The 27,552-nt window shown below is 41.9% G+C and overlaps 1 protein-coding gene across 5 annotated transcripts in view; it reads left to right on the top strand.

The window, feature by feature from the left end:
* PRR14 (proline rich 14) overlaps nucleotides 1–27,552 on the top strand; it is a 419,901-nt gene that overhangs the window by 247,428 nt on the left and 144,921 nt on the right. The gene's annotated exons all lie outside the window — the stretch shown is intronic.

Below are 27,552 nucleotides of genomic sequence, written 5' to 3'. Positions count from 1 at the left end.
AGGGCACTCCAGCTAGTGGAGATGCCCGCCCCCAGACACAGCTCCCACTTTTAGTGGCAAGTCCGGGAAGATAATGAGAAAAATAAGGAGGAGTCACCCCCTCAGTCAGGTCTACCCCTAAGGTGACTAGAGCTGAAGTGACCCCCTCCCTGGAAAATCCTCCATCTTGTTTTGGAGGATTCCCCCCAATAGGATTAGGGATGTGCCTCCCTCCCCACAGGGAGGAGGCACAAAGAGGGTGTAGCCACCCTCAAGGACAGTAGCCATTTGCTACTGCCCCCCAGACCTAAATACACCCCTAAATCGAGTATTTAGGGGCGACCCTGAACCCAAGAAATCCGATTCCTGCAACCTGAAACAAGGAGGACTGCTGACCTGAAAGCCCCACAGAGATGACAACTGACTTGGCCCAAACCCTACCGGCCTGTCTCCAGACTCAAAGAACCTGCACAGTGACGCATCCAGCAGGACCAGCGATCCCTGAGGGCTGACCTGCACCCAAAGGACCAAGAAACTCCAGTGGACAGCAGCTCTGTCCAAAAAACCAAGAAACACCAACAAAGAAACCATCTTTAAAGGGACTCCAGGCTCACTCCGGAAGCGTGAGTTTCCAACACTTGAGAAACCAACTACCGGTGCAGGGGTGACCAGCAGGCGGCCCTCATCCGTGCCCATTCGGTGGCCGGCCGGAGAAGCCCCCCGGTGCCCTGCTTGCATCGCCAGAGTGACCCACGGGTCTCTCCATTGATTCCTATCTGAATCCCAACACCTACTTCACACACTGCGCCTGGCTGCCACTGTGCCGCTGAGGGTGTATTTTGTGTGCCTATTTGTGACCCCCCAGTGCTCTACAAAACCCCTCTGAGGACGCAGGTACTTGCCTGCTAGCAGACTGGAACCGGAGCACCCCTATTCTTCATAGGCGCCAGCGCTATTTGGGCCCTACTTTGACCTCTGCACCTGACCGGCCGTGTGTTGCCGGTGCTGGGTGTTTGAGGTTGACTTGAACCCCCAACAGTGGGCTGCCTATGCCTCGGAGACTGAACTTGTAAACGCTTTATTTACCTGAGAAACTAACCAATACTTACCTCCCCCAGGAACTGTTGATTTTTGCAGTGTCCACTTTTAAAATAGCTTATTGCCATTTTTGCCAAAACTGTGTACATTACTGTTTTATTTCAAAGTTCCATACTTACCTATGCCAAATAACTTACAATTTATGTACTTACCTGAATTTTGAGTCTTGTGGTTCTAAAATGAATTAAGAAAATATATTTTTCTATATAAAAACCTATTGGCCTGGAGTGAAGTCTTTGAGTGTGCGTTCTCATTTATTGCCTTTGTGTGTACAGCAAATGCTCTGATAAGCCTACAGCTCGACCACAATACCACAAAATGGAGCTTTAGTATTGTCTAATTTTGCCACTATCAACTTCTAAGGGGAACCCTTGGACTCTGTGCACACAACCTCTCACTTTGAGATAGTGAATACAGAGCCAACTTCCTACAGGTGGGATAAAAGTAAACTGACGAAAGAGGGGAACACGGTCTTAAGCTTATATTTCGAACAAAATCGTAAGGAGGTGACACTCAATAACAGAGTACGGTTTGTACAGCAGGTTGTAAGACGAGCATTTGCAATGCAATGGTTCTCGCGTTTGCTCGAGGTAGAGCTATTAACGTTGTAAATTCCTAACTGGACTTTTCTTGCCACACAAACTGAAAATAAAAAGTTAAACAGTTGACATACGTGAGCCGATTCAAAGTGCCGCCGTGAGCGAGAAGTGAGACACAAGAGAAGTTTGCTCGCAAAGTTATTGACAAAAGAGCATTTAGCCGTGTAACAGGGTCAATGGCCAAGGTGGTAACAAAACACCCTAAGGAGGGACAAACGTAAAGCAGTTACCAACGAAAACAAAGGATTTTTGAAAGGCGAGCCCATGAACGAGTGATAGTGATGGGCGTGAGCTGGCGTGGTTAAAAGCCCAGATACATACCAACACGTTGGAAAAACAGCACTTGCACGCTGCTATGCTCAACCTAAAAACTAAATACTTAGCCAAAAAGATAAGCTCTGCTAAAAACTCTACCACTGAATTGTTCAAAATCATTACCTTTCTTTCAAAATCTTGATCTAAACAAAGCCTTCACCCCTGCTCAAATCTTTTGTGATAAAGTGACAGATTTCTTCCAGTGGAAGGTCACCATTTTTTAAAGCAATTTTTGGCCTGCCAAAATACAAAAGGCCTTAATGGCTTTACACGTACATCGCCCGGGGAATCCTAAAATAAAAATAGGGTAGCTGTGGACACTAGTGGTTTTCCGAACTTAACTGGGGATAAAATCATAAAACTACTAGAATCAACTAAATCTGGTTCCCCTACAGACTCCAGTCCATGTGCTGCATACAGTCTCTGGTACCATCACAGTGCATTTAACAAAACTTTTAAACATACTGATAGCTGGCCGTTTTCCAGCCGCCTAGAAGAAAGTGTCTATTTTACTCATTAAAAATAAAAAACTTCCTGTGATCCTGCACCGTAATATCGGCCCATTTCCAGATTACCGCTCCCCATGAAAAATATTGGAAAAAGCCTTTAAAAAGGTCCTCAGGGTTTATTTGGACTCCTAAAATGTCCTCGATTAAACACTGCACAGAATCAGCCTTAGTTTGTGCAACTGAGGAAATCCAACAGATGATGGAGGAAGGACTGCCACGATCTTATTGGACCTCTCAGCCGCATTTGATACTGTAAATGACTCTGTTCTTACCAACCGGCTGGAAGATATTGGGATAGGAGGTGCAGCTCTTGCCATTCTTAGATACTTCCTATCTGACAGGGAACAAATGGTAGAGATCGAAGACCATAAGTCTAATCCATTTACTCTCCCATGCGGGGTTCCCCAGAGATCTTCCTTATCTCCCACGCTCTTTAATATCTGTCACCCCATTAATTAAGCTTATCCACTCATATGGCTTCTCTGTTATTTCTTATGCCGGTGATACTCAGGTAGTTGTATCCATTACCTCTGTTGTTGCTGCTGATGCCAAAAGTTTAACAATTGCCTAGTTCACATTTCAACCTGGACAAAGAGAACTGTTTGAAGTTAAACTCTGATAAAATGGAGGCCATACTCTATGGAAACAGTCCTGTCAATCAGATGTCAATCTAGGCTTAGTCCTTTTAGAATTTCGGGTTGCTGATTGTTTCATTGAGCACTGTCCTCTGATAGCTTGTAAGGGGTCAGACTGTGCAAGATGAGAATGCTTCTAGTCAGGGCCTGCCTTTTTGTTTGTCCCCGATTACTGATTCTTGAACACTCATTGTCGAAAGCTGGCCTGGTGTGTGGTGAGCACCTATGGTGTTATCACCTTACTTCAGGTCAAGGTCTCCCCTATTAGTGAAGTCTAGGCAGTGTTTAGGAAGCCACAGCTCTCTATAGATAGTTGTGTTAGAGCAGCCAAGACTTACCTAGAAGACATGCAAAGCTTATGCAATACCACAGTAGTCACACAGCACTATCACACATAAAATAACCACACAGTGTTACAAAATATAGGGTCTTTATTATAGTAACACAAATACTAGAATACTGAATAGGCATTACCTGTCAGAGTCACCAGATCCTCTGGGTCTGCGCACTTTCCCAACACATCCACCACTGAAGAGCTCCAAGACTCTGATAGATGAATCACAGAGGCTAAGAGAGTTCAAGAGGGGAAGAGGGGATTAGGAAGGGGAGAGCTGGGAAGGAGACCTGTGGGAAGCAAAAGATTAAACAACACAACATCAGATTCAAAACCACATTTAGATTCATAAAAACCCTGTTGAATCTAGGGTTCAATGATACTTGGAACATGAAATAATACTCTATTGAGTCCAGAGTTCTATGACACTCGGAACATGAAATAACACTCTGTTGAGCCTAGAGTTCAGTGATACTTGAAACATGAAATAACACTCTGTTGAGTCTAGAGTTCAGTGATACTCGGAACATGAAATAAATACCTAAAACTAAGGAAACATGAATGGCCTAGAACTAGACTCTAATTAGGCCTCAATAAATCTAGGTACCTGGAAAAGAATCAAAAATGGTTAGTACAATGTTTCATATGGAATTTTCATGTGTTGAAAACATACTGTTCTAGGAATACAAGAACCTTCCAGAACAATGTCCCAGAACAAACACGGCCTCATTACATGAGGATAAAGGCTATCCAAACATTCCTTGGTAAATAATAGGAATTGTACTAAAGACCTTACATGCACATAGAATATAACATCTAGAATTCTAGCACTTTAGATCTTTAGAATGCAAGAACACAAATTGCACACATTGCGGATTTCCACAAGAGTTTTGTAAATGTTGTGAAATAGTTGTGCACAATGAATAACATGAATTAAGCACAGGAAAAGGAATCGCGCGTCTTGCTGATTCGAAGGCCACTATGTGAATGCCAAGAAATGATAGCACGCACAATGAGTAACATGAATTAAGCACAGGAAACAAATCGCGCGTCTTGCTAATTTGAATGCAACCTTGTAAATGCCAGAAAATGGTTGCGCGCAATGAATATCTAGATTTGTACGCGAGTAAAGAACCGCGCGTCTTGCCGATGCAAATGCAACCTTGTAAATGTCAGAAAATGGTTGCGCACAATGAATATCTTGATTTGTACATGAGTAAAGAATCGCGCGTCTTGCCGATTCGAATGCAACCTTGTAAATGCCAGAAAATGGTTGCACACAATGAATATCTAGATTAGTACACGAGTAAAGAATCGCACGTCTTGGCGATTCGAAATGCAACCTTGTAAATGTCAGAAAATGGTTGCGCACAATGAACATCTAGATTAGTACATGAGTAAAGAATTGCGCGTCTTGCCGATTCGAAAGCAACCTTATAAATGACAGAAAATGGTTGCGCACAATGAATAACATGAATTACACACACAAGAAATGAATCACGCGTCTTGCCGATTCGAATGCCACCATGTAACTGCCTAGAAATGGTTGCGCACAATGAATATCAAGGGTTAAAGCACGAGAAACGAATCGCACATCTTGCCGATTCGAATGCCACCATGTAACTGCCAAGAAAAGGTACCGCACAATGAATATCAAGGGTTAAAGCACGAGAAACAAATCGCACGTCTTGCTGATTCGAATACCAGCAGGTAAATGCCATTAAATGTCAAGCGCACTTTCACACGCACAAGATCAAAATGGATTTATCATACTAATTAGGCCCAAGAACTCAAAATCCTTCGAGAACGGATTCGGGGGCCCAGCCCGTCCTCCGTCTTACCGCCCTGATCAAGAATCACCCAGCCAAGTGAAAGGGCGAGGCCTGGAAGATCAAAGTAGGCCACCGGAACAGGAGCTCAGGAAGTTGCTGCTGCTCTGCACCGGGACCTCTGAATAGTGAGAACGTGGAGCTGGCTCCCTTTTATAGAGTCTTAGCCCAACCCACAAACCACACACAGGCATGCTGCAGAGGAAGTTTCTAGAAAGCCCTGGAAAGGGACCACACCCTGACACACTCTGAAAGCCTGCAGAAATACATTGCAAATGAACAGTATTTACAAGCACCTTAAATATAAGTCTTCAGGATTAAACTCTGCAATGCAAAAGGTTAAATAACAGCATAATACATGAATTACATCATCTCATACGTGCTGGGTTTTTGTATTTCAGTCGCCCGTAGAGCGCGCACTGCCCAGATGTTGACAGTACTCCCCTCTCCCAAGCACGCTCTAGGGCTTGGTTTGTCTGGTTTTAGGTGATCAAAACGCCTTACTAATCGTAGAGCATGAATGTCAAAAGCGGAGTTCCATGAATCTCTCTTAGTACCATGATTTTTCCGAGAGAGCTGCATTTCATAGGTTATTGGATTGCCTTGTTGAAAGACTGTGTAAGGACCGGTGAACTTGGGACTAAACACATGTCTTTTCTTCATTCTAGCATCAGTTTTATATTGAGGTCCTTCACAGTGTTTCTTGCTGTGATGTTCTACATGCTTTTGTCTGTCTTTATTGTGGTGCGATAACACGCCACCACTTGTTCCATAGGGAGCACCTGTTTCTCCTGTAACTGGATGGTCAAGATCAGGATGAGTCAAGAGTGGGACGGTGGAGAAGTCTTCTTTTTCAGCATCCTTGGTTGTGTGGGCTTGTGGAGCATCTGTACCACTGGATGTCTTGAGACAGTTTTCTGTGACAATGATACTTTCAGCCCCTGAATGAGTCAGGGTAGGAGTACTGGAAAAGACTTATTTTGAAATCGTAAAGGCTATCTCGGCTCCTGGGGGCCGCAAGAAGGGCTCTCCGTTCTTCCTTGCTCCCTCCACACCAGTACTTGATACGCTTTGTGAAGGCAATGTCATTTCCTTGGTAGCGACTATAGCTAACGGAGATTCCCTCAGATTGAGAACATTCAAAGTTCTAAGACATCTTGTCTTACAAAGGGATGACTGGAATGTTATGTTTCTCTCCTCCCAGTCGATTTGAGGATTATGGTGACTCGACCAGGGCATTCCGAGGATGATTCCATACTGAGGAGCATGAATAACATCAAAGGTTGCTAACTCGACGTGTTTAGTGTCATAAGTTTGTCCATCACAAGTTATTGACAAGGGCAGGGTTTGTAGAGTTACTGGACTTCCAGTCAGGAGTTTGCCATCTGCGGTCTCCACTAACCCCGGTGTTTTCTTTTTCTCACACGGGATCCCCCATGCTTCCACCAATTGAGTGTCTATGAAATTCTCAGTAGCACCTGAGTCCACTAAAGCTTCTCTTAGGTAGGTGTGTCCTTCTACTTGAATTTCTAGATCCAATTTCAAATACTGTGATTTTCTTAACGGTGGTGTCTCTTTCTGAGGAAGGTCTGAGGTGAATCCCAAGACTAGACTTTCCTTGCACTCTGGGGATTTTAGTTTTGTCTCAACCTTTTTGGCAACAGCCAATCTGCTCTGTGGTTTTACTGGACACGCTTTAACAAAATGACCTTCCTGGCCACAATACAAACAGTGTCTCCTTTTCCGACGTAGGTCTTTCTCTGCAGTCGTTAAGGACCGCCTGATAGTTCCAATTTCCATTGGTTCCTTGTGGTTCTCTTCTTGAACTTGTGATTCTTGGTTATCATGAACACGCCAGGAATATTTCTCAGTTTTTTTGCGTGTCCCCTTTCGTTCTGCCAAACGATGATCCAGTCTCAAAACGAGATTTATTAGGTCTTGGCAGTCTGTAGTCTGCGGGTCTATTTGAGCTAGAATATCTTTTAACTCCTCTTTGAGTCCCTTGTAGAACAAGGGCGCTTGCTTTTCTTCCGGCCAGGATGTCTCGGCTACCAGCCGATTAAAGTTGGTTAAATATGTCACTAAATCCTGGTTACCTTGTCGTAAGTCTAATAATTCTCGATCTGCCGACAATGTTACAGTTCTGCGATCAAATACTTGTTCAAACTCACAAACAAAATTTCTCCATTTGTAAAATAAGGAACTGTCTTTACGCACAAGAGGAATTGTCCAGGTGGCTGCGTCCCCAGTCAGGTATGATAACAAGAAAGCCACCCTGAATTGGGCATCAGGGAAAACATTTGGTCGACAGGTAAAGTGCAATTCTACTTGCATCAGAAAGGATTGCGCTTTCAAAGGATCACCTGAGAACCGTTCTGGAGGAGCCAGAGGAATGGCTGAGGGAACGTTGAGAGAATTGTTAGTTGGAGGGTGACCTCTTGTACCTTGAGGAGGAGGACCAGGCCAACCCGCACCCAAAGGACCCTGCTCAATTTCTCCCACTCTTTCCTGCAACTGACTCAATCTCTCACCTAAGTTGGCTGTTATATCCCTTGATGACACTACCTCTGCTTGGAGCTGCAAAATAACCTTGACTAGCTCGTCCAGCATAACTATGTTGAGAACATACACAAGCCAGGAGGATAATAATTTGTGGGCTCACTATTCTGTCAGAGTCACCAGATCCTCTGGGTCTGCGCTCGTTCCCAACACGTCCACCACTGAACAGCTCCAAGACTCTGATAGATGAATCACAGAGGCTAAGGGAGTTCAAGAGGGGAATAGGGAATTAGGAAGGGGAGAGCTGGGAAGGAGACCTGTGGGAAGCAAAAGATTAAACAACACAACATCAGATTCAAAACCACATTTAGATTCATAAAAACTCTCTGTTGAATCTAGGGTTCAATGATACTTGGAACATGAAATAATACTCTATTGAGTCCAGAGTTCTACGACACTCTGAACATGAAATAACACTCTGTTGAGCCTAGAGTTCAGTGATACTTGAAACATGAAATAACACTCTGTTGAGTCTAGAGTTCAGTGATACTCGGAACATGAAATAATACCTAAAACTAAGGAAACATGAATGGCCTAGAACTAGACTCTAATTAGGCCTCAATAAATCTAGGTACCTGGAAAAGAATCAAAAATGGTTAGTACAATGTTTCATATGGAATTTTCATGTATTGAAAACATACTGTTCTAGGAATACAAGAACCTTCCAGAACAATGTCCCAGAACAAACACAGACTCATTACATGAGGATAAAGGCTATCCAAACATTCCTTGGAAAATAATAGGTATTGTACTAAAGACCTTACATGCACGTAGAATATAACATCCAGAATTCTAGCACTTTAGATCTTTAGAATGCAAGAACACAAATTGCGCACATCGCGGATTTCCACAAGAGTTTTGTAAATGTTGTGAAATAGTTGCGCACAATGAATAACATGAATTAAGCACAGGAAAAGGAATTGCGCGTCTTGCCGATTTGAATGCAACCTTGTAAATGCCAGAAAATGGTTGCACGCAATGAATATCTAGATTTGTGCGCGAGTAAAGAATCGCGCGTCTTGCTGATGCGAATGCAACCTTGTAAATGTCAGAAAATGGTTGCGCACAATGAATATCTTGATTTGTACACGAGTAAAGAATCACGCGTCTTGCCGTTTCGAATGCAACCTATCGGGAGGGGGCTGTAACATCACCTACCTAACCTGGCCACACAGATGCTCACAGGGGACACAGCCCACTTTTGATTCAAAATGGCAGATTCAAGATGACAGATTCAAGTGGCCACCTGGAGGAGCTCTGGGCACCACCCTAGGGTGGTGATGGACAGGAGAGTGGTCACTCCCCTTTTCTTTGTTCAGTTGCGTGCCAGAGCAAGGACCAGGGGTCCCTGGACTGGTGGAAACCAGTTTATACAAGGAGGGAACCAAATGTTCCATACAAAGCATACCAGTGGCTTGAGGAGGCTACCCCTCCCAAGCCATGTAACACCTGTTTCCAAGGGAGAGGGTGTTACCTCCTTCTCCCACAGGAAATCCTTTGTTTTGCCTTCTTCGCCTGAGCTGGTGAAGCAGCTGTAGGGCAGAAACCTGCTTGACGGGTGCCAGAAGCATGGGCTGCCCGGAAAACCCCAGAAGACTGGTAGGAGCAACACTGGGAGTCCTCTAAGGAGCCCCCAGAGTGCATGGGATCATACAATCAATACTGGCAATGGTATTGGGGTATGATCCCGACATGTTTGATATCAAACATGCCCAGGTTCGCAGTTACCATTATGTAACTGGACCTGTGTCCAGTACACAGGTAAAATGGCATCCCCCACTTACGAAGTCCGGTATAATGGATCTGGAGTTCATTGGGGCACCTCTGCTCATGCAGGGGTGCCCTCACTCACAGATACTTGCACACTGCCCTCTGGGCCAGGAGGGCCTACCATACGGATGACTTACAGTGATCTGGTGCAATGACCTGTAGTGAAAGGGTGCATGCACCTTTTCACGCCGGCTGCAACGGCAGGCCTGCAGACACATTTTTCATGGGCTCTCATGGGTGGCACAATACATGCTGCAGTCCATGGGGAACCCCTGGTGCCCCCAATGCTCTGGGTACCTAAGTACCATATACTAGGGACTTATTTGGGGGCATCAGTGTGCCGAATGTGGGGTGTGAAAAGTCCTAAGCAACCAAATTTAGAGGGATAGAACTCAATCGCTGGGGTTCTGGTTAGCAGGATCCCAGTGAAAACAGTCAAAACACACAGACAGCAGGGAAAAAGTGGGGATAACCATGCCAAAAAGAGTATACTTTCCTACACTCATGCCAATGAGATCTCACACTTGCCAACTACTGTGAGAAACATCACCTTTCAAAAGAATGTATATTAAGAGCCTAAATAAAATTAGATTAAGAATATATCTAACCCAAATCTGATTCTGAAACTGTGACTAGTGGAATTGCATTCCTTATCTTAAAAATGAGCATAAAAGTGGGGTCGAAACCACCCAACTTAGTTCTATATTTAGGTTCTTCAAACCAATGGAAGGAGTGCGCTACAGGATATTTGAGTGACTACTTAGTAGCTGTGGAAGGTAATGGGTCTGCCTGATGTCATTCTTACATAGGTGAAGGATATTCCCTGAAGTCTGCACTTTCTGCTGTTGGAGCTGAGGGTCTTTGTAGAAATGTGCCTTCCTGCTGAGACAGGGAATCAATGTGCCTGGTCCTGAAGGAAGGGAGACTATTCAGGGAGAGAATTCCAGCATGTTCCCAGCACCGGCATTCATCAGAGGAAAACCACCAAAAAAAAAAAAGGTTAAAGACAGGAGCAATCCTGTGTGTGAAGGTATCCCCTGGTTTCCCTCAGTGGTGGTTGTTGTGAACTGTGCCAAGATTTTTCAATAGACTGGTGGTGCTGCTGCTGCTAATGTCTCACTCGGAGATCGGAGACGTGCTTCTTGTGGAGCGTTAGACTGGATTGTTCCAATAAATATCCCCTGAAGAAGGGCTTTGCCCGAAATGCATTGGGATGGATAAAAAATACATTTATGGTTGGAACCATAAGTGAGATCACTATGAGATAATAAACTGTGAAAACTTTAATAGATTGTATGAATTTCCATTGATATACCCAACCTACGCTTTGATCCTTTGACAACCAGTAATCCCTAACCTGGGATCAACAGTGGTAGACTAAGGGGATGGCATCCCCAGACTGGAAGGGTGCTACAATTAACAGTGGACATACACCGACAATTAGAAGGTGATACCCTTGCATACACTATAAACAGAAAAGAAAGATGTTCTTTGTCAAAAACACTTTTAAGGAGTGCATTGCCAACCCTCCTGTTGTTCACTCCTAGATCCCTCATTGCAGCCTTTACAGAAACCCAAATCGACTCCTAGGATGCAGCTGCCAATGGCACCCACCATCTGTCGACTGGCCTGGAGGCTGCACCTCCCCGTTGAAGCACATTGTCCACATCTGAAGATGAAAACGGCTACTGCCAAGAACGAGTGTCATTGTTTCAACTTGTCTCACTGAACCCACCCAGATATAAGTTTCAAGTGACATCGCCGCTGAGGCTCCCACAGTACAAAATCCTTCACCACAGGATTGGGACACCTGAACATACCCATCCCAACTTGGAACCCCAGATCTGCACCAACAGTAATGCAGGAAACCCATAGGTAACTTCGAGTGGAAAAAGACTGTGGGACCTGAAGAATACTGCTGTATGTCTAATCTTTGGGATCCTTTTGAGTGAACTGATCATGACTGAGAATATGTGATTCCTTAAAGGTAATAACATTGGGACAACCCTGCACAATGTATTGCCAAACTATCAGCTGTTTGAACACGTACACTGAACACCTTAGTGTTCAGAGAAACTTTGGAGACCATTTAGAATTTAAAACAGTTGTACTGTGCGTAATAATGTGCTACATCCGTAAGGTCCTGGCAAAGTGTATTGCCACTCTAGAACAGCTTGTAAATCGCTGCTGGGAAATAAATTGCCACCTCCACTCATTTTTCTGCCATCCTAGAACTTTCCTTCAGAAGACCAAATATGGAATTCCTATTTCTTTGAAATGGTTCCAATATTGAGAAATCACAGGTATGTCTTCACAATGTTAATTTTGTTACCGGAAGGTGAGAATAAAGTGCATCACACAAACCTTCAATTGCACAATTTCATTCTTGTTTGACTCCTTCAGTGAAGCAACATATTCACCTCTGAGGTATTTTTCTGGACAACAAGTAATGTGGCATCCACTTGATCATTCTATTAGACCCTCACTGTGGCTTGAGATTCGCAGTTAGGAATGGAATCGAATAAGATTCATCCCATGTACCATGGGTGACAGTCCATCCTTAAAGATTTTCTGTCTAACAAAGGTCTGCATGTTACCCATAGCTTAATATGCCCTATCACAAAACTAGACAATTGGGAAGAATCGCTCCAGTTTTAAGGAAGTTGTTCTAGGTGTAAGTAAGGTATATTTTGCACACAATCGTGCAGATAGTCATGTCCACCAAAGACAGAGGACGAGGAGACCACCGACTTGTGCAGTCATGGACAGGTTGTCCAAAGTAGACACACTCAATTTATTCTTATTGACTCAAGTGCCCATGTCACACCAATGAGAATGGGTAAGGGACCCCAGTTTATGGTGCACTAAATGGACCTTAAATGAGAGCTTGTAAGTAGTTTCTGTCTCTCTCTTCACCACCCCCCAGAGCTAATGGTAAAAATGGCATCTACCTCTGTACTATAAGCTCTGCTGCTTCCAACAGTCTGACACCTTTTCTCAGGTTGGGTTCTGTTGAGGAACATTGAGCCACAATGAGAGCACCTCCATTGGATTGCTAGTTTCTGATGTTCTAAGGAAGAAGAAAATTAGCACATATTGTGGCACTGGGTTTTCAAAGCCATGTAGAGGACTTTTGTTTCTTCGTTGAAACCAGTTGGTGACCTGAATCAGATTTTCAGTCATTGCAAGTGCTATTGTGCATGTTGTGGAGATGGATTTTGGATGGTGGGCTCAGGAAACCCTCTTTACAGTGTAGATCTTCCTTCACATCTCTTATATTCTAAGACTTGGCACACCAGACGTGTTGCTTAGTAAGTGTGTAGGCCACTTGGGGCCACAGAGTTCATTACTTGGTTTCCTCAGCACATCATGTACCATGTAGTATCATGCTCTAAAGGCTGATTTTCTTCTTTTTTTTAACACTTGAGACGTTTTTTCCTTTTTCATGCAGTATTAATAATGGTCTATCCTCAGTCGATGGTATAGCAGTATTCAATGGCAACAATCCATGAAAGTGGAGACATGGCCAAGGCTTCTTTGATCATGAGATGTCACTATCAACAAAGCTACTGATTTGTTTCTCCAGCATCTTGGCATAGGTATGTAGGCATACCTTCTTAGTAGACTGACAATTGCCTTACACTGTTGGGAACTGGACCATTTCATAGTTTTCATCCTCCTCCAGCAGTTGGCACATCGGAAAATAACTCAGATTGCCTCCTTTCAGAACCTTAAGTGCAGCTTTCTGCCTCACTTTTTTAATACTCCTAGGCTAATGACAAGTGTGGCCAAATTGTTAATGAGTCTGGTGGTACGGATCTTACCCAATCATTTCTAGCGCACATATTTTCTGGACTTCACATTTGGTATAATCGTATGTGCTGTTGACTGATATGTGAGATTTTGTCTTTAGTAGTGGTGTCACATTATTTTCTTGCACTTAATCTCTGAGTCTGTCTGTTCTTTTACGCTGCGTGATCTCCTGTGTCTGACTCAAGCAAGTTAGGCAGCATGAAAGTATTCTACTAGGGTTCCTTTTTCCATTGGATCTTGGATGTGGGTGTCAACTGTTTTTGTCCTTTGTGAAATATGCTTTGTCCTTTGTTTTTCACCTGACAAGTCTGTACTGTGGTGGGCTCACCTTGGTCCTGTCAGTGGCCATGGCAGCTTGTAGTAATTTTTGCAGTTTTTTTTCCTATTGAATTTTTTAGTTAATTGTCAGTTCAAAGTGTTGCTGCAGTATTTCAATCACGTCAGTTGGATGTTGTGTTTGGGGTTTATATGTCACTTGTCTTGTATTTGCTTGTATTTTTGAACCTTTGGCTTGGAAGATAGATTATTTACTTGTATTTAGCTTTTCTGAAATAATTGACACAAAGCATGCCTTTTTCTTCGTGCCCTTAGTCTGTAAATGTTACACCTCACAAATGCTTGCAGCTCCTAAAGGCCTTATCAGCTTGAATCATTCCTTTCCGCAAGAAACTACTGTCTATCTTCTTCACTAGAAGCCCAGATCAGTGTAGATGAATGGTAATGAGTCTTTATTGTATAAAGGCTTGGGACAGCCCCACACCTGAATGACGTTCTTCAGGCAGAAATATCTTGGACATATTTCACCACTTTTTAGAAAGGTGCCTAAGTGGAGGCACATTCCCAGAGAAAATGAGATGACTCTTAGACCTAAACATGATAAAGCAACAGACCAGAGATATACAGACCCATTCCTTTAATAATCACTGACTGCATAATCTGTTCAAAAAGTATTATCTACTACTATCATGTCAGAACAAATCTGCTTTGTGAAAGTGACACTTGCTGCCTCCATTATAAGATTTATTTGTGACATAATCTTCTTTAGCTGAACACTTGGGTGAAAATGGATGAGAATGACTGAAAAAAACAATTGTTTGGCTGGAATGGTGTTGTAGGATTGGATCTCCAGGATGGCACAGTGTAGGTGAACAGGCAGTCGTCTTACTCCACATCCTGTATATAAATCCCATGTCTTGTAACCTTCATTCACATTGCCTTTAAATGGTGTACATTCTCCTTTCATCCCCTTACACACAGGTACTCATAAGGGCTATTACCGTTTATCACCAATGGTGTTCATCATTTCTCTACAATCTGTGGAAAAAATTATAAATAATATTTAGAGAAGAGATCCTCCTTAAAGAAAGTTGTATTTCTTTGCCCGTCATTTGAATATCCGGTTGATATTATTTTTTTCCGATGTTTCCAGCTCAGTACAACTCTTGTGTGTTCCTTGAATTAATACTTGGATTTCTCTTGCTACAGGCTAAATTTTGATAATGCAGAAATTGTACCCTTATCTGCAAACTGCAGACAAGCAGATATCCCTGACTAGGTCTTTCGTGGACACTGAAATAAATGGACAGTCTATTCGGAGGTACTCTGATACCTCACATATCTGAATTCAGAGCTGTGCAGTACTGAATAGCTACCTGCTCACACTGCCTTTGTTGAGAAGCTTCGTATTTGAGTTTTGTGTGTTTGTAAATTATAGTTCACCACATGCGCTAGAGACATGCTTGTAAACAAACATTGCTGGATCAGTGGAACACACTAAAGATTAGTAACTGTAAAGCTAGGTTTTCAATCCTTTTCTAAAATTTAAAAGCTGGATAACTTATAAATGAACATATGTACCTAATTTCCCTGCAGTGGCAAGTACAAATACCCGTCTCCGTTCAGAAATGTGTTTTTGGGAACCTGTAGAAGACTTTGACTGATTATAGATTCAATGTCAGTTGGTTTAGCTGATGGCCTGCAGATAGCTTTGTGGGGTTATCTATGGACGAAGCTTGAATTTATCTTTTCGCTGATGGGTAACTAGAGTAACAAGGCTGTACTTTTTGGTAACCCTACAGCTTAGGCAGACTGGTGGTGGCCACAGTCTCTAGGAACACCCCCGCACCTGTTGAAAAAGCCCAATATTTGACAGCAAAATGTCTTTCATGCTGCAAGTATCCAAACTCTTTGCTACCTGCTGTTACACCATGGAGATGCTGAGAAAGGTTCTTCTCCTCATTCCAGAGGAGCATAAACAACAACTTGTTCCTATCCTGGTCAATAGCCGGATCGACTACCCCAATGCACTATATCTGGAGCTTCCAAAAAAGGCTCAAAGGAAGCTGCAGGTTATCCAGAATTCAAAAGCTAGGCTAATCCTCAATATCCCAAAAACAGCACATATCTCAGCGTCTGAGATCACTTAATTGGCTTTCAATTGAGAAAAGATGCATCTGCAAAGCCACTTTGCTACTGTTACAAAGCTGTGCAATTGGAGAAGCGTGCTAAGCATTACGTCTCGCTTTCAAAGATATGCCCCGTCGGAGTACTACACACTGCTTCTGTTCTTCTGCTTAAATTGTCTAAATTCGGGAAAGCCAGAATGGGAGTTGGATCATTCAGATTTGTGACAGTGAAACCATGGAATGCTCTGCCCATTTCACGCAGAGCATAAAGCAGCCTGATACCTTTTGGAAAAGCTCTCAAAATGTTTTATTTTAACTGTTCCAGCTCAGACGTATCCAGATCTCAGTATCCGCGCCAGGAAACTTTTGGGTATTTGCACACTTAATAAAACCTAAAAACTAAAATGAGGCCAGAGGATCAGTAATGTGATATCATCGGATAAGGCTTAACAGCAGTCTGCCTGCAGCATTTAGATGGAGTTCGCGTCTGTCCAGAGAGAGCTTATGTGAGGCCAAGTGGATTACTTTGTTGTAATCCACTCTGGAAGATATAAAAGCATTGACCACCGCTACCATTCTGAGACTGAGTAAAAAAATAAATTTAAAAAAAAGTGCAATTTTTTTTTAGCTTGCATGATTGGGGGGTGGTGGAAACAGTAGCTGGTACCTACATGAATCTGTCTTTTCAAGTCACAACTTAATCGACCTTGACATCAAGATTTTTTGTTTTCCACCAATTTATCTAGGAATCGAGGGTCACCTAAAGCTGCCAGAAAGCCTGCCACTACAATCTAGTTTGTACTTATGGTAGGAGTAGTTTGCTCTTGTTGCTATTTAATTGAGATAAATGTGGCACATCCAGGTTAACAGCTGTTAAGTGTTTTAGATTGCCACTATCTGTTCCAAATTTTGTTTGCGTTTAGAAGAGTCAACATGTTGTCTGCAAACCTAAAAAAAACTGCAGTCAAACAGCGCATTAGGACTGGCTAGTGGTACGACATACAGATTAAATAACATTGGTGATAAGATGGAGCCAGTGTGGATACTGCAGACAGTTCACTGAAGGGTACAATGATAGATACTGCGCTTCTCTGAGGTTTGTGGTTCAGAAAGTTTCTCAAATCAGGGTTGTGCTCTCGACAGATCAATGAGGATTGTTACTGAATTTGGTTACCTACAAATGCAGCAAAGTGATCTAGAATGAATGCCACTTTCTGATGTTCGTCTGACTGGCTCAAGTTGAAGAAATTAATTCACCAAAAGCTCACTATTTACGGTACACATTAATGTATACACAATATTCAATATGCATATTTGTGCATATTTGTCTAAGCATCCCTGCACACCTTTGGAACCATTAACAGAAGGTTTTAAAAATTAATTACTTATTTTCTTCACACAAATGCATAAAAGCATTTAAGTCGTATTCAGCATCTCTTGCATTACACTGTTTTCTATGAGCGTCGGGGTCCAAATTCTATACGGAGTCCACTATTCCACAAAGATCAATGTTGAATTATACTCTTATGTCATAGTATGATGCAATTACACTGCTCTTTAAAAGTCATGAAGAAGCCTTCCATCCACTTTCTATAGATATTAATTGATGTATCAATCTTCAAACTTGCATAACTGGATGCCCTCCAAAAACCCATTGAAGTTGCACTGATTGGGAGAAAGAATTTGTCTTGCCATATAGAGATACTGTAATACAAAGCGAAATATAGTAATTTCTGAATAAAATCTTTATTTGCTTGGTATTTAAAAGTAACCATTCTAATGCTTCCAAACCCAGCATGTTAGTAATTGCTGTGTAGAGGGATATCCCATCTGTGGTGCAAAGGTGCTAGTCTTCATACTCTGGTAGTCATAACACATATTATTTATTTAAAAAAAATCTGTGGTATCTTTTAGATAAGTTAGATAAGATGGACTATGTTTGTGTCACCAGTTGCAAAAATTCATCTGTGTACCGACCACTAGGTTTCTTCAACTCAACCACAGCCTGAAACAGTTGGGCAGAATGAAGGATCTTGCAGATTCTTATAACATTTTGAAGGCTTATAAATTTAACTAAAATCTGCATGGAAAGGAAATTGTTGAAAACGTCTTTGTGTTAATATTAATCAAATCCATTTTCTCAGCTTGATTCCATATTCACTTGAAATTCTGTGGTAGGATCTTGATCATGTTTTGAGTGCATGGATTGATCACTTATATGCTCATCACATCAACTTTCTATGTATAATATGTTGTATCCGTTATAGCTAAGTATCCGCCTTTATCCTCTTTTTGAATAGTTAAATCACTTCTGTTTGCTAATGCACAGATAGTACATATATCCTTTATCATCAGGTTTGCTCTTCTAAAGTTTTGAAATTTCTTTCTTTAAATCATTTTGAATGATTTCAAAATTGTCCAAAGTTTTATGGGATGATAATTCCAATTGTGAAGTCTTCTTTTTAAAATTGCTTGTATCCAGTATGGGATTTCTCCACTTCTGGCTAGAGGTGCAGATGGAAGAATACTTTCCAATACAATAATCTCATGAATTTGAAGATGCATGTTTCCCTCTCCAATAGATTGGTATGGTAAGTGGGAAGAAAAGATGAACCTTTAGATATCTGATGCCTCAATAGGTGTGTGATAGATAAAGTAATCACAAGATTTTCGAATGACTTCTCAGATCCTGGCGTGTACACTATGTGTTTCTTCCTTTGCGGTCTTCTAGATTTGTGTGTTGCTCTGAAGGGTTGTTGTTGGCTGCCAGACTCGTGGATAGAAACGCTGGATCTGAGTACTTTGAATACAATGGTTTCTGGCTTTGCTTAGATTGTCAATCATCTTTATGCTTTTTTTCTGCGTGATGCGTTGGCTTGCCAGTAACAAAATTGGTCATCCTTCCAAGCTCTACTTTCATCAGAGGTTGTCTTTGCAGGTCTTTTAACCACACTCCGTTTTGGCATAGACTTCTGCCAACGTTTAAACTTCATCAATGGCATCTCTTCGAAATTTGAGAATTTTTCCATCATTGATGTCTTTGATGTAAGCATTGAGTTTGCTATCAGGCTCTTCCAATTTTTTTGCCATGTTTCTCCTTCCTTACAATGTGATAAGTTGAATTTGAATTTGTGAATTTCCTCTAAGTTCAGATAATTTGCCAGTTCTTCTATGATCAGCAAGATCAAGTCTAACAAACATTTGTTAAGTAGTGAATAACATTTTTCCATTAATTGTTTGTTATTCATGCATTATGTTGCCTTCAAAGCTACTCGGAAACCATGTGGAATCTTGTTTTCCTTATTGTACCAGTGTCCTGGCATGTAATCTCTGATTTACCCCATGTTTCATCAACTATTCAAGTGCTTTAGATTTTGGTGTGTTGAACCAACCAAGTTGGTTAATTTAGTCTCCTGAATTAATGCATAAGTATCACGTGCTTCCTTATTAGTGTAGGCATGAGTAGATGCTCTGTGTCTGTAAGGTGAGAAATTTAATTGAATGACATTCTGAAGCGGATGCCAGCAAACCAGTGGGAAGAAGAAAATAATCATGAATTCTAGTTCCCAAGGGACTCCAAATTTCAGCAAAAATAAACCCTTTTTAAATGTTCAGTTGTGCTGGTCTGGCTGGCCTTCTGCAACTATCTCAATTTTACAGTTCATCAGAAACCTATCACTTTAGACTTTTGATTTCTGACAACATGCAAGTGACTTTTTCATGAGCTTCTTGCACTTGTTTCATGATTCGGGTTGCACTGACTTGGAATGTTGTTGCACCAATAACATGATCATTGTTGAAAAAAGGTGTTTTCCATTATGAAAAACAGTATTGTGATCCCACTTGGTTAAAATAATAGAGGTTTGTCTAACTTGTTGTCACAATTCTTTTATTTCACACCACTTAGTTAAGGAGTAAGCACTGTTAAGGGCAACACACAGTAAGGTTCCTCACATTAAGACGTTACGTTTTGTGTTACAGGATTCAAAGTAAAGTTGGTAAAGTATTCCCGGCGAAGGATCGTTTGTCTGAAATGTATCAGGTGTTGTACAACAATGAAGGAAGATTTCGAGTTATGTTACAGTTGAGATCATGAATTATGTTTTGAAGCTTGTTGGTTGCAACAAATGTGTGATTCAATGAAGCATGCATAAAAGAAGCTCTGAGCAACCTCTTATTGATACAATGATGAATAATTAAAGTTAGGCCTCACCTAACTAACTCAGTGTGACCTGGGACTAGAATACCTCATCTCTTGTGGCCTTTTCTGCGCGTTTCATTGGCCTTTGGAAAAAAAGTCAGCCAGACCACCAAGATTGAACATTTAAAAAGTTTTTTATTTGTTACAATTTGCAGTTCTTTGGGGAAATAGAATTCACTCATCTCTCCCTCGCGCGCTCTGACACTATGCTCAGCTTCAACACAATACTACCAGAAGATTTGCAACATGAGGTTTGAATATTCCCAGCAGTTGGCTATGAGCTAGTCACATGAATCTGCATGTTATCATGGTCGAGCTGTTACTTTTTGGACAAGATAAAAGTGAATAGCATCACAACTGATAGCAGCATTGATACATGCGTTGAGATTAACTACACAGACAAAGCTTTCCTTGGGCTATTTTTTTCAATGCACAATGTTGGTACTCTAGTGCTGCAATCAACAAGGAAGAAGAGGTTTTGGTTGTGTCTGATTTACAAATGTAATACTTGGGTGTGGTATCTTGGTATTTTCTGTGTTGCCTCATCCCTGTCCCAGGCGTCCACTCTGACCATTATAAGAATGGTCCCTCCCGTCAAGATTCCAGGAGGAGAACTCTGACAGACTGGGGAACATCAGAAGGCGGCCAGTAGTGTGATGTGCTGTGGCGCTGAATTATTTAACTTATCATATCGCTTCCATCGCTCTTCTGTGTGATCTTTGGACATCCTCAGACTAGCATTGAGGATGGGATGCTGTGATGCAAAGGAGGACACACCCCAACACACCAGTTTGTGAACAGCTCAAATGAACTGTGGAAAAGGATAGACTGAGCGCTGTGGTCCTGAGACAAATCCCGGTGAGGCAGTATCTTTGCATATTCACGATAGATGCCGAGATGTAAATGGACCCCTGCAGCGTAGAGGCAAAGTTATAGGGTGGGAAAATGTGAGTAACTATACAAGTGAGCATCAGTCCTTTTAGCCAGGACCTTCACACTGGAACATTTTAGTCAGTACTTGCCACATTCAATTGAGGGACATCACCATTACTGGTCATTTCATCCTGTGAGGAAAAATGTAAAGAGTACGAGCGTCAACTGTTATGTCATCTGAGAGTTTGTATCTCTGGCAGCTAAATTGCGATAGTGCAGCAATGGGAGAACCCACCAGCTAAAAGATCAGGGTTAAAAAGGGGTTTGAATCCAAATCTGCTGAGAGGCGTGTCTGTTATTATATGAATAATTGTACCTCAGGGAATTCACCTCAAAGGTCACCAGCGATAAATCTGCAGCGCGCTCAGTGGTGTTTCATTTAGAAAGTTCAACTCACCTCAGGGAATTCCTCTCATCCGAGGTAGCATGCACGCTCTTCTCATGTATAACCACTGAAGAAACTAATCCTACAATGAACCTCCGTGTCAACACGACCTAAACAGCTGGTATACTCCAATTATTGAGTAACAATCTGTAGTGCTGAACCACAGTAAGGAACATCTAGTTGTTTCTTTCAAGATACTGCTGCCATTTCACCATAATAGATCTTGTATCCTAATCTTGAAGGTTGTCAGGCAGCACGAAAATAATGTAGGAGGTTTAAACAGACCTTTGTGTTTGATGCCAGTACATTAAAACAGTGGGTCTCAGAGAAGGTGCAGTGGTCCACTCACTTAAAAAATACAGTGGATCACATATGGATATACAGTGATCCACATACTAGAAATGTTCAGAGTACAAAGAAAAGAAATGTTTGCTTATAATTTACAACAGATAAGATTTAAGGCACCCTTATATTTATAATAATTCAGTTAGGTATGCTGTGTTTGTATTTATTACTTCAGTATTTTATAACAAAATATTCAGGCAAAGCACAAATAAATGTAATCAATGTGTGTATTTAACAACAGGTGATGAGGTGAAAATGAATAACGTGAGGTTGAAGGCCCATATATAATGTGGTATAGCTTAGTACACAGGGATTGAAGCCATTAGATAAGATTACTAAGCACATAACTTGAATAGCATCTAACTGCATAGCACGCTAATAGTATCCCACTATGCAGAACATCATACAACCTCCAATCTTCTTAAACACCCCAGGGGAACCAACAATGACATGGAGTAAGTGGAAAAAAGGTTTTTAATAATTACCTTATAGTGTGTGGTCCTAATATAAATGTCAAAAGAAAAGTTGCACTACTAGCACACTACTGCGGAGCTGAAGGGCAGGAAATCTTAGAACACCTTCCCGATTTGTTAGATGAAGAGGGAAACTTTTGAATGCTTATGAAATATGTATGAAAACGCTAGATAAACACTTCCAACCAAGGATTAGTACACTTTTAGAGAGGTATCATTTTGGCAAATATTCACAGAGGGAGGAGGAGAGAATAGAGGACATTGTGTCTGAGCTAAGGAGATTGGCTGTGTCTTGTAAATTTGGTGCAACTTTGGAAGAACGCAATCGTGACCAATTTTTATTTACATGCAACATAGAGGGTCCGTGAGGAATTATGGCTCGACGATGACCCCCGCCCCCCCTTAATGAAGTATTAATAGTATCAAAACAGGTAGAACATATGTTATCTTGTGTAAAAGAACTTAAAATTGAGTGTAAGAGTGTGACACTCAAGAATAAAACAGAAGTAAACGTGATGAGAGAGAAGAAAAAAGAAACTCATAATACATCAGATAAAGGGTTTAGAGGACAGTATTTCAGATGTGGAATGACATGGCTAAGTGGAGAGAGTGCCCAGCATGGAGAGCAGTATGTAAAGGGTGTGGCAAGAAAGAACATTTTGTTGCATGTCGTAGATATAGGAAAAATAATAAAAGAAATAAAACTGCCAAAGTAGTTGGTGATCAAGTTGTGTTGGGAGTGAATGACTCAAGCAAAGGTAATCCCAAAGACATCAACAAAATATATAACACTGATGTTGAAGCAATGTTTGATTCATGTTCACGTTTAACAATAATTTCTGACCAGGTATTGCATAGAAATTTTGCGGACAAAGTAAAATTATACGAAATGGGCATACAACTTGGAGGATGTGGGGGTCAGCCAATAGTAATGAGAGGATAATTTTGGGGAACTGTTCAATATGGAGGAACAGAAACACAAACTAAAATGCATTTAGCAGAAAGGGGTGACAATATTTTAAGTTGGCCAGTTCAAAAAAACTTAGGAGTTATGTTGGACCCTAGTGCTTCACCTCAAATCAAAGTCCAAGTAGTACAAGAAAATGACTTTGTAAATACATTTCCAGAAGTTTTCACTGAGAAACTGGGATGCCCCAAAACATACATTCACAAAATAAAGCGGAAGCAGGACGCAATCCCAGTTATTTCCAAAGTCCAGTGCCTACCGATAAATATTCAGGATGCTGTGAAGGATGAGTTAGAGAAACTTTGTAAACAAAATGTCATTGAACCTGTTGAAGCAGTGGAGTGGCTTGCTCCAATTGTAGTTGTTTGCAAAGCAAACAGTAAAGTGAGATTATGTGTGGACTTTCGTGCACTAAACAAAGAAGTGGCAGCAGACAGATTTCCCCTAACTACCATTGCAGAAATGTTCACTGCCCTAAAAGGTGCAAATGTAGTTTCAACTCTAGATCTGGCCTCAGCATATTACCAAGTCAGATTACACCTAGATTCCCAAGACCTAACCTCTTTTATCACACCTATTGGTGCATACAAATTCAAACGTATGCCTTTTTAGATTAATTTCAGCGTCCTTGGTCTTCTAGAGAGCTATGACGGAAATCCTAAAAGACATTCCAGGCGTTTTCTAACACCAAAATGATGATTTAGTTTGTGGTGCAACCAAGATGGAACATCAAGTTACGGTCGATCAAGTGCTCAAAAGATTTAAGAAATTTGGCCTCACAGTGAGAGCGGACAAATGTCAATTTGCATGTCCGGAGATATCCTACCTAGGACACAAAATTTCAGGCAAAGGAATCGAACCAAAGGAAGAGCTTGTGAAATCAATAAAAGAGTTATTAAATACATCAAACAAAGATGAACTTCGATAATTTATTGGGATGGTTGAATTTTACAGTAAATTAATTCCTTACTTTTCTGAAAGAAAATTCTACATGAAATCGTTTTTGAAATCCAAAACAGAATTTCTGTGGGACTCCTTATGTGATAAAGAATTCCAGGATGTGAAACAAAGTCTTAGACGTGCACCCATTCTCAGTGCCTTTATACCAGGGAGGAAAGTGATGGTGACTGCAGACGCCAGCACAAAAGGTCTGGGAGCTGTCCTATCCCAAATTGATAGTAAGGAAGAAGTCACCATAGCATTTGCCTCAAGATCATTGAGAGGAGCAGAAGCCAACTACTCAGTGATAGAAAGAGAGGCATTGGCTGTATATTGGGCCCTTCAAAAATTTAAAGACTTCATTTGGGGTAGTGAATTCAAGGTCAGAACTGATCACAAACATCTAAAGGAGATATTTGAGAAGAAAGGTCTAGATGCTATATCATGTCACATTAGGAAGTGGATACTCAATCTGCAGGAATACACGTTCACAGTTGACTACATCGCAGGTGTAAAATACAAAGCAGCAGACTGCCTATCCAGATTACCCCCCAGTATAAACAGTGTCGGGGATGACAGACAACTTTCAGAGGAGGAAGATGTTGTGTTCTTAAATGTCTGTGTGATATCTGAGGGGGTGATAACAGAAGCAGTATGAAACACAAACCTCAAAGAAGATGAGGATCCGAATTTGGTCAGGAAGTACTTGAACAGCAAATGGCCATCTAAAACCCAAATCAGAGGCAATTTGAAGGTATTTTGGTGTGTGGAAAATGAATCAGAAGATGACAATGGTTTGTTCAGAGGCACAAAACTAATACCCCCAGGAAATCTAAGATGAAACTTATAAAAGAGCTCACAAGGGTCATTTTGGAGTGTCCAAAACCAAAGAGAGAATAAGAATGGACTTTTGGTGGCCTGGTATGGATATCCAAAGTGAAAGATGTATAAGGGAATTTGTACCCTGCAATGAGAGTGACAAAATTCTAATTACAAGAAAACCACCAATGCAGTTGCGCAAACTCCCAAAACACCCCTGGGATGAACTAGCACTGGACATTGTTGGGCCACTACAAGGTAACCAGGCCACACCATACATCATAGTAGTAATCGATTTTACTCAAGATGGCCTGAAATGAAAATCACAGCCGACACCAGCTCCAGTAGTGTCATAAAATTCTAAAGCAAACTATTTGCGAGAGAAGGACTACCTTCATCAATACAAATAGACAATGGAGTCCAATTCTGTTCAACTGTAATGCAAACATACCTGAAGGAGAAAGGCATAACACATTTTCGTTCAGCTTTATACCACCCAGAGACCAATGGAGCTGTTGAATGATTTAACAAAACTTTAAAAGAGATCATTCAGCTTGCAAAGGTAAATTCTCTCAACTGGAAGTCGGAAATAGCCAAAAGAATTGTTCAATACCGCCTCACTCCACACCAAAACACTCAGCAAACACCTTTTGAACTTCTCAAAGGAAGAAAGCCCCATTCACAGTTACTTCCATCATGAATAAAGTGGAGAACATGATGAATCAGTATAAACACAAAACAGCCAAAGAGACAGTAGGAAATCTGGCAACAGGAGAGGACAAAGGAGAAATATGACAGGGATAATCATACAATCAATCATTAAACTTATAAAGCGCACTATGTACCCGTTAGGGTTTCAAGGCGCTTGGGGGGGGGGAGCTGCTATCGGTCGAAGAGCCACGTCTTGAGGAGTCTCCTGAAGGTGAGGAGGTCCTGGGTCTGGCGCAGGGAGGTCGGGAGAGAATTCCAGGTCTTGGCGGCGAGGTAGGAGAAGGATCTGCCTCCGGAGGTCTTGCGTTGAATTCGGGGGACGATGGCGAGGGAGAGGTTGGCCGAGGTTGGCGGGAGGGGACGTAGAAGTTGAGTCTGTTGTTCAGGTAGGCGGGACCGGCGTCGTGTAGTGCTTTGTGCGCGTGGGTAAGAAGTTTAAAGGTGATCCTCTTGTCCACAGAGAGCCAGTGGAGGTCCTTCAGGTGGTGGGGGATGTGGCATCGGCGGGGGATGTCGAGGATTAGGCGGGCGGATGCGTTCTGGATGCGTTGGCGTCTTTTGCTGGGATGCCTGTGTAGAGTGCGTTGCCGTAGTCAAGTCTGCTACTGACGAGGGCCTGGGTCACCGTTTTTATGGTTTCCGTCGGGATTCACTTGTAGATTCTAAGGAGCATGCAGAGGGTGTTGAAGCAGGAGGAGGAGACTGCGTTGACCTGTTTGGACATGGTGAGGGCAGAGTCGAGGATGAAGCCGAGGTTGCGTGCATGATTGGCTGGAGTAGGTGGGGGTCCCAGTGCGGTGGGCCACCAGGAGTCGTCCCAGGCCGAGGGGGAGCGTCCGAGGATAAGGACTTCCGTCTTATCTGAGTTTAGCTTCAGGCGGCTGTTTCTCATCCATTCGGCGATGGATTTTAGTCCCTCGTGGAGGTTGGTGTGTGGATCTTTAGTAAGGGAGAGGATGAGCTGGGTGACGTCGGCGTAGGAGAGGATGCTGAGGTTGTGTGAGAGTGGTCAAATTGTTCGGCAATGGTGTGAAAACTGATGATGGCAGAATATGGAATCATCAGCATTCTGCCTCCTTCCTCAATTGGACATACAACCAACAATGTCTGGAGAGGAGTATCAAATAAAGACAAGCCACATGGAATGGGGAATACTTCTCAACATCTGAGGAAAGTGAAGGCACTTCATGGAGATATCCCAATAGAGTACGAACATGACCCATTCGACAACCCAAATATTTCATGAACTATGTCTGTAACTAAAAAGAACTTCAGATTGTTCCCGGAAATGTTTGTGGTGGCTGTTGTATGTTTTCCTTCATTTACCATTACATGTAAACAGCTGTGGGTATTGGGTGCATTACACATGTGGAAAAATATCTACATATGTTCCTTTTACTCTTAATTAAGTGCCTGTTTCTTTTCCCTGTTCACCCCTTTCCCTTACTCTGTGATAATCCGTAACTAACCTTCTTCAGTGACATAAGGGGGGATGTGTGGTATCTTGGTATTTTCTGTGTTGATTTTTCCTGGCACAGGCGTCCCCTCTGACCATTATAAGAATTGTCCCTCCCATCAAGATTCCAGGAGAACTCTGACAGACTTGGGAGCATCACAGGGTGGCCAGTACTTTGATGTGCTGTGGCTAGGGTACTGAATTATTAAACTTACCATATTGCTTCCATCGCTCTTCTGTGTGATCTTTAGACATCCTCACATTGGGCAATATAACAAGCACATTGATTTCCCTCTGCACTTTTGAGGAATTCAGAGGGCATGTTTTTCTAGCTTGAGTAAGAGTGTTGCTGTTCATAATAGTATGGGTGATCTCGGAGTTCTGCAGATATTCTGTTTATGTTAATGTGTGGCTTGTTAACATTTTATTGGATGTGTAATCCGGTTTGCTTATATATTAATAAGCCTGCTTAGCATAC

This window comes from Pleurodeles waltl, chromosome 7 (genome assembly GCF_031143425.1).
Source record: "Pleurodeles waltl isolate 20211129_DDA chromosome 7, aPleWal1.hap1.20221129, whole genome shotgun sequence".
Classification (NCBI taxonomy): domain Eukaryota; kingdom Metazoa; phylum Chordata; class Amphibia; order Caudata; family Salamandridae; genus Pleurodeles; species Pleurodeles waltl.
The sequence above is the reverse complement of the archived record's forward strand: the minus strand, read 5'-3'. Positions and strand labels throughout refer to the sequence as shown.